The 16,038-nt window shown below is 35.6% G+C and overlaps 1 protein-coding gene across 2 annotated transcripts in view; it reads left to right on the top strand.

Annotated features, from left to right (window-relative positions):
* Map3k13 (mitogen-activated protein kinase kinase kinase 13) overlaps positions 1-16,038 on the top strand; it is a 166,421-nt gene that overhangs the window by 32,892 nt on the left and 117,491 nt on the right. The gene's annotated exons all lie outside the window — the stretch shown is intronic.

The following is a 16,038-nucleotide window of genomic DNA, read 5'->3' as shown; positions in this document are numbered from 1 at the left end:
TTGTGAAATGGATGGAAGTGGGAACAGCCTGAGAAATTTCATGCAACTTTGGAGAAAACAGTTTTGTTTTTTTTTTTTTTTTTTTGGTAAGATTTTGACATTTGTATTGATTTCCCAGATGAAATTCCCAGTATTTTAGTATGTAAAATAAGTTTCATGTGATAGTAGAGTTTCTGCGTTTTAGCTGTTCTCATTCTAATTTGCGATTAGGAGTCCAGGAACTGCACATTGTTTCACAAACATATTGACTTTATTGAGTGCAAATATGAGAATGTTAAGGTCTTATTTGGTGCTGCAAAGATTGATGTTTTGTTTCCCTCTTACCATAATATATTAAAAAGAAAAAAAAAAACTCCTGGTGCATGACAAATGACTTTGGATATGGAAATAAAGTTTGATGTAGTTAATATATAAAAGTTGTAAAAACTGGCTGTTAGCCAGTAACCTTTCAAATCAGTGGGAGAGTCCTAAGGAGAGAAACTGTTTATGTAGAAGTTCACTGAATTTCCCCTTTCCTCTAATGTCATTTCAGATCTTAGGGACATGGAGTCTATTTCTCTAACCTGTTTATCATTCCTGAGGTATCATGTGGGTATAGAGACCATAGTATTGGGCTTCAGGAAGCCCAGGACACACTGTTCTAAGCAGGTTCTAGATCTGTATTGTAAATGAAAACCTTTGCACACTGTTTAGGTTGCCAAATCTCACATCTGGGTGATTCTAGGTTCCTGGGCTGATTAACTTCACCAAGTCAATAACCTCTTCTGGGCCTGGTTACTTATTTAGTTGTTGGTTCATGAGGCAAGAATAGGGAGTGGGTAAAGGTGTCTTGGGAAAAGATGCATGAGCCACTTTTACCAAGGAAGCAGCTTTTTCCTGACTAGGTTTGAAATATTTTAGTTATTTACCTGGAAGACATAGGTATATATTGGCTGAGTCTTAACCATGCCCCTTTGGGAATTTTTTTAAGCTTCCAATGGCTGCCTGTAACATCCAAGCCATTGCTCATGCCCTACAAAGCCTATGAAAACGGGCTTCTGAGCATCTGTTTTACATCATTGTCTACCATTGTTTTCTTTATTCAGTTTGTTGTTTCTTGAACACATCTTGCCTTAGGACTTTTACTGTCTAGAAAGCTTTCCCCCCTCAAGCCACCCCATTGTTTCAGATATTCAGATATCTATTCACATACTTCCTCCTCAGGGAAGCCCTCCCAGACTACCCTAGACAAAATAGCACCACTATTCCTCTTCTACCACATCACTCCTTTTTCCTTTTTTTAAAATAGCTACTGGGCATTATTTAATTTATCTTATAAATATTATAAAGTGTTTGGGTATATAATATATATTTATATATATGTATCATTTATTTATATAAATGTGTGCATATATACATATATTTTGGGGGTCTTTCCTTCTAAAATATAAGTTCCAAAAGGGCAAGAACTTTGTCTTATTCAGTGCTATATTACCAGTGCCTAGAATAGTGTCTAGTTAATATATAGTAAGCACTTGGTAAATAGTTGTGTGAATAGATTAGTGTCAATTGTTGTAATTAAAATATATTTCTAAGTATAGGAATTTTTTAATAAATTATATAGTCCTATGGTTCCAAGACTAAAACGTAGGTATACACTTAAAAATCTTCCTACCCCAGCCAGTCTCCTGTGCATTTAATTTCCATTCAGGGCCCCTAAACCATGCTATTATTTTTCCATGTATCCTTGTAAAACTTCTTAACATATATGCAAGAATTTATAAAAGTATAAATAGATTCTTAACCCCCCTTTTTTACACATTATATTTTACATACTGTTCCAAATTTTTTCACTTGTAACATATGTTGACTATCTTCCCCTATCAGTACATAGTGTGCGTCCTCATTTTTAAGTAGCTAAATATATTCCACTGTAAGGATACACCATAATTTATATACCCCGTCACATAGCAGTGGGCATTTGGTATTTACAGTGTCTTCCTATTATAAATAATGCTAAAGTTCATAGCCTTGTGTATATATCATTTCACACATGTGTACAGTGTATCTTTATGATTGAATTCCCCATGTAGAATTGCTGGATCAAACAGGATCAAAGATATTGCCTAATTGCTTTCCATAGAGATTGTACCAATTTGTACTTTCCTAGTAACATATAAGGGAACTGTTTCCCATATTTTGACCAATTGAGAGTGTTATCAGACTTGGAGTTTTGTCAATCTGATAGGTTAAAAACAGTTTCAGCATAGCTCTTGGTTTTTTAGAATTTATAATGAAATTTGTGTTAAAGTTTTAAAAAGTTATTTTTAATTAAGATTTGAAAACATGAAATTCACCATCTAAAACCATTTTTTAAAATATTTATTTTTTAGCTGTATTTGGACACAATACCTTTATTTTATTTATTTATATGTGGTGCTGAGGATCGAACCCAAGGCCTCGTACATGCTAGGGAGCGCTTTACCGCTAAGCCACAACCCTAAGCCCCGAAAACCGTTTTGTAAGTGTACAGTTCAGTAGTGTTAAGTGGATTCACACTGTTGTGCAATAGAACTCCAGAACTTTTCCATAATGCAAAACTGAAACATACAGTTCCACTAAATAACAACTTCTTATTTCCTCTGCCTCCCAGTCCCTGATGACTACCATTACTTTAGTACCCATTGAACCTTTCTGAGCCTCATATTCTAACTGTTGTGTTAGTTGTCTTTCTGTTACTATTACAAAATACCTTTATAACCAACTTACAAAGTGAAAATGTTTGTTTTGGCTTACAGTTTTGAAAGTGTTAGTTCATGCATAGGCAAATCTATTACCTGGGGGAGTAGGAAGAGCACATCATGGTGGGAGCGCATGGCATAGCAGTACTCTTCCCCTCATGGATGCTTGTGAAATACAGAGGAAGAAACCAGGGTCCCCCAGTTCCCTCTCTGGCATGTCCTCAATGCCCACTAGGCCCCACCTCTTCCCAATTGCACCAAGATAACTTAAGTCTTTAGCTCTTGCCCCCCCCCCCCCCAGGAACATTTAGGATCCAAATTATAGCATCTATTAATTAGAAATAACACTGTTATAAAGATTAAATGAGGTAACGTATATTAAATGCTTAGTACAGGGCTGGTACAACAAGGCAAAAATAAATAAATAAAAGGCCTAAATTTCAGAAATGAAGTAAAATTGTCATTCATACATGATGTGGCTGTGTGTACACAGGAAAACCCTGTAGAATCTATTTTTAAAATTACTTGAATTAATTAATGAATTTAACAAGGCTACAGGTTATAGTCAATATTATCCTTAGAAATATTTTGAACAGCTGGAGTTAGAAAATAAGTGAAAATATCACCATTAAAAATATCAAATACATAGAAATAAGACCTTAAAAAAGAGCACAAAATATCTACACTGAAGACTACAAAATATTCTAAGAAAAATTTGAGAAGCCTATAATAAAAAGTGTAATATATATACCATGATCATGGATTATAAAATTCAAAATTGGCCAGGCATATTGGCATATACCTGTAATCCCAGCAATTTAGGAGGATGAGGCAGGAGGATTGCCTTAGCAAGTTTGAAGGTAGTATCAGCAACTTAGTGAGTCCCTGTTTCAAAATAAAAAAGGACTGGCAATGTAACTCGGTAGTAAAGCAACCCTGAGCTCAATCCCTAGTACCAAAACAAACAAGCAAAAAACAAATAAAACCTCAAAGAAACCCAGACTTCAATGTTGTTAAGATGCCAGTTCTCTCTAAATTCATCTATATGTAGATACAGTGCAATTCCTATTAAAATTCTAGTAGATGTTGAAGAAATCAACAAGTTGATTATAAAATAATCTTGAAAAGGAACAACAAGGTGGAATACATGATTTCAGAACTTAACTATAAAGCTTCAGTAAGCTCATGTATTGCTATATATAGTCATATGGATCAGTGGAATAGAATAGTGTAACCAGAAATAGACATATACATATAAGGGTAATTGATTTTTTTGGTAGGGGGGGTTCCAAGATTTGAACACAGGGGTACTTGACCACTGAGCCACATTTCCAGCCCTATTTTGTATTTTATTTAGAGACAGGGTTTCACTGTGTTGCTTAGCACCTCGCTTTTGCTGAGGCTGGCTTTGAACTCGTGATCCTCCTGCCTCAACCTCCTGAGCCACTGGGATTACAGGCATATGCCACCACACCAAACTAGGTTAATTGATTTTTGACAAGGTGGTAAGTCCATTCAATGTGAAAAGGGTAGTCTTTTTAACATGTTGCTAAAACATGAATTTTCTTATGAAGGAGAAAAGGACTTTTTACACAAAAATAAATAGACCTAGATCATAGAGCTAACCATAGAACTCAGAATCAGAAAGCTAGGGGAAAGAAATAAAGGAAAATATTTCTGCAGTTTTGAGTTATGCAAAAATTTCTTAAGCAGGACATTAAAAGCACTAACTATAAAAGTAAGTAGAATTTAATGAGCTTATGCACATATTGCAAGACTTCCCAGAACCTTTAACATGTTAATGTTTCTAATGAGAAGGTCATGTAACATTTCCCAAAATATTTGGTCACAGAATCCTTAAAAAAAAAAAAATCAGGAATATTGAGCTAAATTGCAGAAGTGAACAGAATATACTTGGAGAAGCATTGCTTTGGCTCCTTCCTGAAAGCATACTATTTTGGGGAGTTGTATTAAGTAATGATCAGTTTCTTCCTTTTGGAGGCAAATTAATGTAACTGGATTCATTTCCTTTCAACAAGTAGAAAATCCTTTAGCCCAAAAAACTGTGATTATTCTCCATTTCACATTCACTGGTCAGCCAGCCAACTGTTGCAATTGTGATTATTGGTAGGATTCTTGGCCATTATAATATTAAACTAGAATTTTCATAATAAGAGAAGGGGAAAGTGACTGACAGTACAAAGCATTTGTATTTCCCCTGCTATTTCTTCCATATACTTGTTTAGCCAACTTTGCCCTGCTCTCTCTTTGCCTATTGGTCTTCAGGTTGTTAACCCTTTGCTTTTCTGATTGTTCAGCTCCTATAGCTCTAGTTCCTAATTGCTTGAAGGCCTTTAGACTGACAGTCTTTATTCCTTCTTGGTTTCGGTGGCATGCCTGGTCTCTGACTCATACTTCACTGACCTAATCATTACCCTCTACTTGCTGTTGTTGCCCATGAACTAAAGTTTTATGGAATCTGAGTTGTTATATAAGAAGTAAGAAAGGAACCAAAGAAAAAGTAGAAGGACCAACTTTTTCTTCTATTAGACGCAGAGTCTCTGGTCCACCATTTGACCCAGCTATTCCTCTTCTTGGTCTATACCCAAAGGACCTAAAAACAGCATACTACAGGGACACAGCCACATCAATGTTTATAGCAGCACAATTCACAATAGCTAGACTGTGGAGCCAACCTAGATGCCTTTCAATGGATGAACGGATAAAAATAAATGTGGCATTTATACACTATGGAATATTACTCAGCACTAAAAAATACAAGATCATGACATTTGCAGGGAAATGGATGGCATTAGAGCAGATTATGCTAAGTGAAGTTAGCCAATCCCCAAAAAACAAATGCCGAATGTCCTATATCTTCTCTGATATAAGGGGGGTGACTCAAAATGGGGTAGGGAGGAAGAGCATGGGAAGATGATTACCTCTAGATAGGGAAGAGAGGTGGAAGGGAAAGGGAGGGAGGAAGGGGAATTGCATGGATGGTGGAAGGAGACCCTCATCGTTATACAAAATACATGTATGAAGATGTGAGGGGAAAAAAAGAATAATGTTACCTTAGATTAGGTAGAGAGAAGTGATGGGAGGGGAAGGAGGGGATGGGGGGATAGGAAGGATAGTAGAATGAAATAGACATTATTATTACTGTGTGTATATGTGACTGCATGACCAATATGATTCTGCAACCTGTACTCTCAGAAAAATGAGAAATTATATCCCATCTGATTCAAATGTATGATATGTCAAGGTCATTGTACTGTCAGTGTAACTAATTAAAACAAATAAAAAATTTAAAGAAAAAAGAAAAAGTAGAAGGAAACCTGAAGGCTCATCCTGTTCAGAAAAAGAGATGTTTGAAAGAAATCAAAATGGCATGTAATGCAAGAAGGAATGTAAAAAGAAAAGAAAGTTTAAGGAAGTGTCCTAATAATATCTCTGAGTTGTATTTAAAACTTGAACTATTCTAATAGATACTAGTTTCTCCTAAATGTGGAAAGCTAATAGCTAATGTCATCTGAATAGAGCTTACTAGAGAGTATACATGACTAGAAACTAAGGCTTTAATTTTTAAAATATTGTCTTTTTATAGTAAAATATTGTCTTTAAAAGAAAAAATTATTGTTTTCCTTCTAACTGCAAAAAACAGGTGTATGTATATGTGTATGTGTACATACACACCAGGCTCTGCTGTAAGATATTTTCTCATATGCTGTCTTATTTAATCATCTGTGTCCCAGATTCCTCCAAAACCTCATACTGCCTTCACAGAACAACCAATGTGACTATAACCAGATAACATACTACTTTGATCATTACTCTATAATTTAAAGAATAAATTTTGAATGCCATGTTATGAAATGTGTATCAGTGGTTTCCTTAGCAAAATGATAAGATCAATCCGATTAAAATTCATTTCAAAAACATTTGCAATACAAACTGAGCAGAAACAACTTACACAGGATGTTTCACAGACATCAAAGACAATTATGGAACACCTGGAAAGTATAGACCAACCTTTTTTCTACTTCTCAGTAAATGCAGCACAAAGTAAATATACCCTGCATAGTACTTTATGACATACTTCATCAAAGAAAAATGGGCAGGAAAAATACTTAGGCAAATAAGTAGAGGCAAGATGGCCACAAAGGTGATAAGAATTTCACATTTGAACTTGAAAACCAAATTTTGACCTGTATTAGGATAAGATGAAGAGTTAGAAGAATGAGGTATATAGGGGTTCTCAGGGGTCAAATGGTAAGATTCTTGTATAACTCTAATACTTATTAACGTGGATATGAGAGCTGAGAGAAAAGTTGGTCTCTCTCTCTTTTTTTTTTTAGCAATCCAATTCTTTTTTTTTTTTTTTTTTAGTTGTAGTTGGATACAACACCTTTATTTCACTTGTTTATTTTTGTATGTGGTGCTGAGGATCAAACCCAGGGTCTCGCACATGCGAGGCGAGCGCTCTACCACTGAGCCACAACCCCAGCCCAATCCAATTCTTTATTAAAATCCAAATGGAAAATTTAAGAACTACTGGAACCCACCTCTAGGCCCTCTTCCCCTTGTCCTCTCAGCTTTCAGAACTTAATAATATGTGGGAATGGGGGGAGCACAATAGCTTCTAGGTATGTAGGAAGCTTTCCTCACTCAAGTTCCCTCAAATAACTAAGGAATCACAACTAGGGAACAAATTCATCAAGGAAAGACCATAAACAGTTACTAATTGGAAAAAGGCTGTCTGTATAATCCATTATCCAGAATATGATTAGATAATAAGGGAACAGGCATGTGAAACATGTAGCTTATATGGCTCCTTTGAGAAGCTGCAAAATAATAATAATAATTTTGCTAGAAAACTTTTTCCAGCTGAAAGGTTCAAGAATAAAGTATCAAATAGCATGCTTAAGAAATATTAAAAATGTGAGACTGGGGGTATAGCTCAATGGTAGAATTCACACTTAGCATTTGTGAAGCTTCAGGTTCAATTTCTAGTACCCAAAACACAAAAGATAAGGAAATACAAAAGAATGAATTAGAAGCAATAAGTAGCAAATTGGAAATCACCAACATGTAGTTGGGTATTAATATCATTGGACAAAGAAAAAGATCAGAAAAACATGAAAACCTTACAACTCATTACAGATATTACTCTCATTCAGTAGCATTCCCCTTATTCCTATGAAGTGAATTCTTCACTTTTGATATTTATTATTAATAACATTTTTTTCTTGATTCTTTTTTATACTTTAAATCTCTGTAGTCAAATTTCCCACTTGTTCATGCTTCCCTTTTCTACTAGATGCTTTAATAGAGGGAGTTATTGTGGTGGTAATTATAAGAATCCAAATATAAGTTAAAACTCTTAGAACTGTACACCAAAAACTGTCAGTTTTATTTTGTTAATTTACAAAAAAAATCTTTCAAAACATTCTGTTTCAAAAAATAACAATGTATAAAAGGGTTATAAGCATATAAATAAGTAAACTATATGTAACAACAGCACAAAAGGCAGAAATGAAATGGTATAATATATGAGATAGATATAAATTTATAATGTTGTCTTTGGAACGTGGTTCTCAACATGTGTTCTGCAGACTAGCAGCATCAGTATTGTCTGAGATCTTGTTAGAGATTAAATTCTTGGGCTGCACCCCACACCTGCCTGAAACAGAAACTCTGGGGTTATAGCATAATAACCTGTTTTGTGATCTTGATGCTTGGTAAAATTTAAGAGTCACTGCTTTAGAGCAGGAGTTGGAAGCTTTTTGTACAGATAGCCACTATTAGTAAATATTAGTAAATATGGTCTCTGTACCAACTGCTTAACTCTGCTATGGTGGTACAGAAGCAGCCATGGACAATCTGTAAATGTGTAAGAGGGGCTGTATTCTAATAAAGTGTCATTTAGAAAAACAAGTAGCCAGCTGGATTTAGCCCATGAGCTATATAGTTTGCCTCCTTTTGCTTCAGAGCAAACACACACACACACACACACACACACAACTGAAATGATAAAAAGAAAATGAAATATTAAAAAATACAGATAATTCTCACTTTGCAATTGCATAGGACAGCAGAGATGATCATGTAAGCAGAAACTGTGCAAAACACTTTTAATATAAAGTAATCAATGGGAAAAATTATGGTTGTTTCATGACCTTTAATTTTTTTTAATCAAAACATTTTTGGTGAAGGATGGGGGAAGGTATTTTATTGACTGGAGAGATACTCCAGGGAACTTTCTAGTGGCAATAGAAATGTTCTATCATTTTAGGTGGTGGTTACATGAGTGTATAGAATTGTCAACCTTATTTTACCGAGCACTTAAGATCATTCATTTCATGTAGGTAAATTATATATCAATTCAAGATTTTTTTAAGTACAAAATAAGGGTCAGGAATCAAATTTGCAGTTCACATTCAGTGACATTTTTATTATAAATAAAACTTGACATAAATTATGGTATTCCCTCCAAAATTCAAGGAAGAGGTGACAAGGCACTTTAGGGAAAAACAATGGCTAGGTCATATACCTTCGTAGGTTGGGAGAAGGAACATTTCAGTTTGATTAGAGCCTAGAGTAACTATTAGGAGAATGAGTATTAGATGAGGACAGACAAGTTGGTGGGGTCACATCATGTGATTTTATGTGCCAAGGTAAGGAGTTTGTAATTTTATCCTGTGGATAATGTTTTAGGGCTTAAATTTATGTCCTCATCTTAAAGGATACCACTCATTGGATTTAGAACTCACCTTATGCATTATGACCTTCAATTAGCTGAACTAATAACATCTATAAAGACCCTATTGGCAAATAAGTTACTCAGCTTTTTCTCACTATAATAAAATACCTGAGATAATCAACTTAATAAGAGAAAAAGTTTATTTGGTCTCATGATATCTGAGGTTTCGATATATGGGTTGCTGCATTGCTTTGGGCTTGTGGTAGCACAACACATCATGGCAGAAGCATGTGGTAGAGCTGGCCTGTTTACCTCGCAGCCAGGACATGAACGAGAGAGAAGATGGGCCAGGGTCCCAAGATCTCCTTCAAAAGCATACCCCTTCTACCAAAGGTTCCACCACCTCCCACTTATACTATAGACTGGGAACCATGCCTGCCACCAAGGGCCTTTGCCTTGGGGACATTTAGGATGCAAATTACAGCAGTCACATTCTGAGGTTCTAAGAAGTTCTGAGTAGATATGATTTATTCAGCTCACCACAATATTCAATAGTGTCCCCCCTGAAACTAATGTCCATCAGAACCTCAGAATGTGACTTTACCTGGAAATAGGGTCTTTGCAGATGTAATTAGTTAATATAATGTCAGACTGAGTAGGATGGACCCTAAATCCAATAAGAAGTATACTTAGCAGAAGAGGAGAGGACAGAGAAATACACACAGGGAAGAAGGCCATGTAAAGACAAAGGTAGACATTGAAGTGAAACAGCCACAAGCCAGGACCACCAGCAATTTCTAGGATCACCAGAAGCTAGAATGAGCTGGGCAAGGCCTTCAGGGAGAGCCTGGGCCTACTAGCTCCTTGATTTTGGACTTACAGCCTCAGGAACTGTGAAAGAAAAAAAAAAAGAGTTCTGTTGTTTTAAGCCAACTGGTTTGTAGTAATTTATTATACCATCCTTAGGGGGGAAATTTATTGTTTAATACATATTCTACTTACTGTATTAAGCCCATAGTGTGGTGATTTTAATATATATAGTCTTTTATTTCTCCCTTCAGAAGGTAGAGCCTAATTCCTCTTCTTTTGAGTATAGGCTGGACCTAATGACTAGTTTCTAATGAATAGAATAATGAAGACGTGAGGGCATACAGCTTTGCACACCAAGTCGGAATTGGCTAACTATGATCCACAGGCTGGCTACCAGTTTTATAATAGTTTTATTGGAACCTGTCATGCCTATTCGTTTCAGTATTGTATGTGACTATTTTACAGTACAACAACCTAGATGAGTAGCTATGCTACAGTCTATATGGAATGTGAGCCTAAAATAATTACTATATCTGTCCCTTTAAGAAAAAGTTTGTCAGCCCTGAACTAGGTTATAAAAAGCATTTCTGTTTTTTGCTTGCTATTGATAACTTACTCTCAGGAAGTTCACTGCCTTGTCATGAGGACATTGTGGAAAGACTCATGTGACAAGGAACCAAGGCCTCCTGCAAACAACCATGTGAAAGACCATCTTGAAAGTCTTCCTCTAGGGCTGGGGATGTGGCTCAAGCGGTAGCGCGCTCGCCTGGCATGCGTGCGGCCCGGGTTCGATCCTCAGGACCACATACAAACAAAGATGTTGTGTCCGCCGAAAACTAAAAAATAAATATAAAGAATAAAAAAAAAAAAAAAAAAAAAAAAAAAGAAAGTCTTCCTCTAGCCCCAGTCAAGTCTTCACTTGGCTGCATCCCTGGTCAATAAGCTTGATGTAACTTCTCAGAAACCCTGAGCCGGAACCACCCACCCAGATTCCTGACCCTCAGAAACTGTGAAATAAGAAATGTCTGTTGTTTTAAGCTGCTGAGTGTTGGGGCAGTTGGTCATGCTCAACATATAACAAATATACTCATTCTCCCCTTCTACAGTTTTCCATGCGGTCTGTGAGCTTCTGTATGTATCTTACCCACGCCATAAACTTTTGTTATTTTAAAAACATACTGGGAAATGGAGTCTTTATATAAAGAAATTCCAGGGTAACATAGACAAGATTTTTAGGAAACAGTGTTTGGAAGGTAGGGGCAATGTCTATATTTTTTTAAGTAATTCCCCTTACTATCTAATACAACATTATATATGTTCATTGCTACTGATTTTAGGTTTATAACCCAGGCTTATTTGAGTCATCAGGCAGGATGTTTACTCTGTTACTCACTATTATTTATATAAAAAGGAGTAGTAGAGTATGCTATTATAATCTTTATTAGGTGTGCCTCAGGAGATTTAGATGCTTTCTGTAAATGTAAACCAAGTTGTCTCTAGTGGGGATGGTATCAAGTTGTGTGGGTAGATCAGTTTTCTATTATTGCATAACAGTATTATCACAAAGTTAGTGGCTTAAAACAACACACATTTATTACTTTGGTTATTGGGCATGGCCTATCTGTATCTTCTGCTTAGGGTCTAACATCAAGGCATTGACTGAACTAGGGAACTCATAGTTGGTAACAATATTCAGTGCCAGTGGTTGTGGATTGTGGTTGTCAGACTGAGAGCTTTTGTTTTTACTTTTTTGTTCTTGTTGTCTGGAGTCTTCCCTGAGCTCAGAGTCCAGTTTTACTTCCCTGGACTGGCCACATCCTTCTTCGTAGATAACATGCGAGAGAGAAATTCCAGACAGGTGCTGCAGATGTATATAATATTGTGACATAATGATGTGCATGTAATCATGTACATCCCAGCACCATCACTGTGTTCTGTTGATTACAAGAGCAAGTCCTTCTCACACTCAAGGGGAAAGGATCACACCAGCATGTGAACAGGGGGAATTAAGAATATGCCTGCCATGTGGACTTAGAGATCATATAAATCCTATTTGCAAGATGAATTTAATACCTTACTGAAGATGGTTTCTGTACCTAAAAAGTCAGTGTGTACATTCTCTTTATTCAACCCCCTCTGTGCTACAAATGGATGACTTCCAGCAGGATGTTTTTTAATGAGTAGGAATGGGATAATAAAAAGCTAGGGGTTAAATGATATACCTAACCCCCAAACACAGCTTTAAACTGAAATGTACTGTAGCTAGAAACAGCTTGGCATGCAGCTAGTTAGACTGGCCTAAGCAAAGACTTCCTGCATGTAAGGATCCCAAGGTGCTGTTGCCAGTAGCATACAGGGAGCCCCCCTTTTTTTTTTCAAGGTCAAAGATACAGTGTAAAAAGCTCTGTTTTTTTTTCTTTTTTCTTTTTTTTTTTGAGTAAATGGGATAGATCCCACATTTGCCCTAATGTGTGCTTTTGTTCACTTGTTTGATAATTGCTCCTGAATGCACCCCACATGCAAGGCCTTTGCTAGGTGCCACTGTCTTTTGTGTGTGGGAAAGAGTGCCACCATCCACTGTTATCCCTGCTGTGGGTGTGGGAAGGAGAGCAAAGGCACATTTGTCTAGTATTTAGTGTTTTTAACATATAGTGTTTTTCAAAAAGTTTGGTGGAAAAAGGACCAGAGAGTGAGTAGACAAGTTAGAAAGAAATTTTGAAAGGAGAGACATAGCCAGGCACCACGGTACACACATACAATCCTGGAGAGGTTTGAGACCAGCCTGGCCAACTTAGTGAAATCCTTCTCAAAAGAAAAAGGGCTGGGAATGTAATGCACCCCTGAACTCCATCCCAGAATCCACCGCCCACACAGACATACATGTGCCTCTAGGCAAAGGAGAAGCCCAAACAATAAGTGACTAAAAATATGACATACTGATATGTGCCAGAATAATCTGTTATGTACTAGGTGCTCAGTTATACTAGTTGTCTTTCTGTTCTCTTTGTACAATCTGTCCTCTCCCTACCCACGATTGTCTAGGCTGACCTTGAACTCATGGACTCAAGTAATCTTCCCACCTCACTCTTTTTTCTTAAACATGTATTTTACTGTTCTACTATGTGCCATACATAGCAATGCCATAGTACCATAGTAACCAAACTGAATACATCCTTCACCTGTTTCTCCTATGCCCCATCCAACTTGGAAACATAGTCATCCATTCAATTTCTTCCTCCAGACTCACATTCTCCACCCCTATCAACCTTTGGCTGTCCTCTAACTGTGCCTAACACACCTCCCTAATCCTGATTTTGGCTACCATGTTGATCACTTTGTATCCACTGTAGGGTCCTCAATGCTGATTGGTGGCCTTGAATTCATGTTTATTGCTTTTTCCACAGTGGTTATTCAAACCCCTGCTGCTTCCCATAATCCCAACTCTATCCTTTCCTTTTGCCAGGTAACCATGCCTCCTCTAATATTATTGAAAATGGGATTTCTCAGCTTCCTTTCAACTTATTTCATAATCTCTTATTTTTTATTTTCTTTCCAAAAAACAAAACATTCTCTCTCTTCTCTCTCTCTCTCTCTCTCTCTCTCTCTCTCTCTCTCTCTCTCACACACACACACACACACACACTCAACACACACATACATAGACCTTCTGTCAAGGCTTTTTGTCCCAAACTCTTCCCCTCTCTTCAAATCTTATCCTAACAATGACTGCCACACTCTCTACTATAACTTAGGATATTATAGAATAATTTCCAGGCTATCTTCCTTAAGTTTGTTTTTGTTTTACCTTATATATTTATTATTTATTTATGGGAAGAACACTCAAAATTCTATTCTTAGGAATTTTCAAGTATACATTATATTGTATTTTGACACCATGTTGTACAACAACTCTCCTGAATATATTCCGACTAACTAAATTTTGTGTCTTTTGACCAACATCTTCCCAGTTTTCTCCTAGAAAAGTTTTTAAAAAGTTATAATAGCAGTGGATATTTATTACCTTAGCAACATTCCACACTTTTCCCAAAAGTAAATACATTTGTGCATTATGGATAATTTAGAAATTTAGATTAAAAGGGTAGAAAATAAAATCACATTGTCCCTACATTTAGAGATAACCAAAAATAATATATATATGTTCCTCTAAATATATATATATATATATATATATATATATATATATATATATGTGTGTGTGTGTGTGTGTGTGTGTGTCTGTCAGATCACATGATACCTCTTACTATGTTACCTTTCCTTTTTTAACACTTCATCATGAATATTTTTGCCTGTATTTGTATATGTAATATAGATAAACACACACACCATATACCCATATATATATATATACAGGTACTGGGGATTGAATCCAGGTCCACACTCATGCTAGGGAAGTACTCTACTACTGAGCTACATCCCTAGCCTTTTAGTATGTCATATATAGAGGTTTAAAATATTTTGTCATACAGTTTACCATAATTTATTTAACAAATTCTCAATTGTGAGTGCATAATATTATTTCCAGTTGTTTTTGTTTAAAACAATTATGTGATGAAATCTTTATTCTCTCCTCTTTTATCTTCCAAATTCCTGATTATTCATTTAAAATAAATTCCTTAAAGTTGAATTTTGGGTCAAAAGGTATTTTCACTCATAAAATGTTTTAAATTTTCATTTTAAAAGATAGTTATATTTTAAGCCTGTTGATATCTATTGCCAAATTGTACTTCAAAAAGTCTTAATTATTTTACCATCACCAGTGTATAAGTTCCTGTTTTGCTACACCATTTCCAAAGCATATGAACAAAACGAACAGAAGATCTTAGTCACTTTGCAGAGATGCTGGTATCTTATTTTGTTTTCATTTAATGCTTATATTGGGTTTTTTGTATTAGTCATTGATTGCATCATTTTGTATATGAACTGCCTCATGAATCTTTTCCTGTTCCTCCTTATTAGTATGTTTGTCTACCTTTATAATTCTTGAACTCACAGTTGTTTAAATTATTAAGTAAATGTATTATCATATATATAAATTATTAAGTGTGTGTGTATATATATATATTTGATGTGCTGGAGATTGAACCCAGGGCCTCACACACGCTAGGCAAGTGCTTTTCCACTGAGCTACATCCCCAGCCCCTGTGTTTTCCTTTCTAATAACTTTAAATAGAATTTTTCTCAGTGCAAAGGAAGCTTGTTTTACGTATAAAATAGACTAGAGATTATTTATGTGTGTGTGTATGTGTATCTGTAGCCTGAAAAAGCCATTTAATGCTATTCTGTGTAGCTTACTCTATTTCCTTATACATTACTTTATTAATTATCATTCAGGATTGTGGAATAATTAGTAGTTGAATTAAAGAGAAAATATGACAATATCTCACAGTCTGCATGCTTTACTTATATTCTTTAATTATCAGTGTGTTGCATTTTATTTTTTAATTTTTATGTTTTATTTTTTTCAGTTTATTATAATAATACATAATAGTGGAATTCAGTATTCCATATTTGCACATGCATATAACATAACTTGATCAATTTCACTTCCTAATACCTTCTCTTTCCCTCTCCTCTTCCCTCCTCCTCATCTGCTTGCTCTACTGATCTCCCTTCCATTATTATTATTGGTTATTATTATTATTAATCAATGCATTATAATTTTATATGTAAGTGGGATTCATGTATATTTATACATGGACATAGCATAATTTGGTAGATATCATTCCCCAGTACTTCCCCATATTCTCTCTTCCTCCTTCTCTCTTGATTTTCTTCTTCTATTCT

The sequence above is a fragment of the Marmota monax genome, unplaced genomic scaffold (genome assembly GCF_021218885.2).
Source record: "Marmota monax isolate L192 unplaced genomic scaffold, Marmota_monax_Labrador192_F-V1.1 WCK01_AAM20220418_F8-fsc00100, whole genome shotgun sequence".
NCBI classification, from domain to species: Eukaryota; Metazoa; Chordata; class Mammalia; order Rodentia; family Sciuridae; genus Marmota; species Marmota monax.
The sequence above is the reverse complement of the archived record's forward strand: the minus strand, read 5'-3'. Positions and strand labels throughout refer to the sequence as shown.